This window comes from Carlito syrichta, unplaced genomic scaffold, assembly GCF_000164805.1.
Source record: "Carlito syrichta isolate Samal-C Ts95f unplaced genomic scaffold, Tarsius_syrichta-2.0.1 Scaffold311982, whole genome shotgun sequence".
Classification (NCBI taxonomy): Eukaryota; Metazoa; Chordata; class Mammalia; order Primates; family Tarsiidae; genus Carlito; species Carlito syrichta.
Window position 1 is genome coordinate 289434 of NW_007256078.1, and position 2279 is coordinate 291712.

A 2279-nucleotide genomic window follows, 5' to 3' on the forward strand; every position below is an offset into this window, starting at 1 on the left:
TACACTGTTACCAGGCTACCTGTGCTGTAGTTCTTGGTTCCTGCATCCCATTGACAAAGAATTGCACATGCAACATTAATGATTGCAGGTGAAAGTGATAGTTCTATGAAAAGCAAGTGTACGCTCTGTAGCAAAAAATAAAAAATAAAAAAAAACAGAGCAGGTTGAGATAAACAGCCCCAGACTAACTGCAGGCATTTATTTTATGGGTTTTTTTTTCTCTCCGTTTCCAGTCTTTTTTATGGTAAGCGTGGTAGGTACTACATAAAGGGGTTCCCTAGATTACAAAAACTAAATGTTGTAGCAAAAAATGTAAACACAGAAAAATTCTTTTCCTTTGGGTTGGTTATTTGGGTAAAGAAGTTTGTGAACACTCACTAAAGGGTAAGGAGAGACTAGAAAGGCTGGAAAACCCAGCCCAGGGAATGACTTCCTAAGGAAATTGCCAAAATAGCAGTCAAAACTAGGGCTCCTGATGGCTCGCTTAAAAGTCAAATGGCCCCTCAAGACTTGTTGGCCTCAGAGTAGCTTATCTGGGCAAGTATGCAAACATAGCAATTGAATACCCTGCAAGTTACATCCTCTCTGTTTATATTGTTCTGCCCAAATTAAGGGGAATCCTAAAACTTCCCAAGAACCATCAACATGGGGAAAAGAGAGTCTCCAAATGTTTTATTCCTGATCACCAATAAGCTTCAATATGAAGGATCTTTGTTATTGTCCAGGTTAGGGAAGTCTCCAATCTATGACCACCATAAACCTTGACTTTTACTTTATGACAAAATATTAAATACCTTGTGAAGTATATAAAAGGAAAAAATTATGATAAGCAGTCTTGAGAACACCAGTTCTCAAAGCCTCTTAGTCATATAAGCCCACTACACACAGCACATGGAACCTCTTCTGTGACCTGTTGGTGAGGCAACAAAATTATTTGGAATGAGTCTTAGATCACAGAAAGGATAAAAAATGTCATTGACCAAAGCAACAAAGCCAAACAAGGGATATCCTCCATAGCAAAATGTCAAAAGACAGGAAAAAAGGACAAAGAAATATTTCTTGAGCCATGGGGGTGGAGAGGTTATACTTACCTGTAAAACTCCAAAAAAAATGAACCCAAGTCATGCCACCAGAATTTGTTACTGAGTTAGCCCAATCTGAATTGTGATCCTTGACTCTTCTGTCTCATTGACTGACAACTGAAAATGTGACATGAACAATTGCAGGTGCAATCGATAGTTTTATTAAAAGCAAGAGTATATTCCATGTAGCAAGAAAAATGGAGTGGGCTATTCAAGAAATAAACAGCCCCTGGATAACTACAGGAATTTATTTTACGAATTTTTTTCTTCTCTTTTTCCTGATTCACCTCCTGTCAATCTACCCTTTTGGTAATTTAATCAACAGGTCTTGGGTGCTGTCACCTTTTGGAACTGCACATATGGGTTTCCCATGAATTTCTAAGTAAAACCAATGGGGGTGGGGAGGGGGTTAAAACCACGATGCTAATTAGTGCTAATAGCATGGTAATTACTTAAAGGTTTTAAGAATACAGTCTTAAACTTCTGGCAGGCATGTGTGCAGGAAAGTCTCTATTGGGTAAAGTTCCCCATTAAGCAGGATACTGCAACTGCAAGGCAAAGGAGTTTCCATCTAAGTTGAGGAACTTGGGGCAGGGATTGAGCTAAAACTGGATACTCTGATGTGTGGCTAAATGCAAGGGTTTCTCAGGGATTGACTTCTTCTGCTCATGTCTAACTTCTACCTAACAATATAGTCTTATATGGAAAATGACATGCAATTTCATAATTAATATTTATGAAAAATTTCTATCCAATTAAGATGTTTTTATATAGGGAGTTTGATTTATGGGTTTCTTATAATAATTAATGTAAATTCCACCAATATTTGTGAATTTTTCTTTTGCCTAGTACCACAGAAACAACTTTTTCTTAAGACTTGAAATAGGAAATTTGCGGGGGAGGAAGGCCAAGGTAGCTGACTGGAGACTGAACAATTGCCATTCTCAGAAAAGAAGCTTAGAAGGAGAAATGAGACTGTTGTCTTGGGAGTCAGCTTAGAAATCCAAACTGGGGTCTATCAGTCATTTTCCAGGGGACATGAAGAATACACAGCTTCAGGTACCAGCCACTCTGAGAAGAAGCCCTACATGATATCAGGAAATGCTCTTGGAGAAGAAAGTGGTGAGTATTTGGACAGGATTTTTTTTCACACTTCTCATGAATCATTTTACTCCTTCCCAAAGGAAGGACACCCCA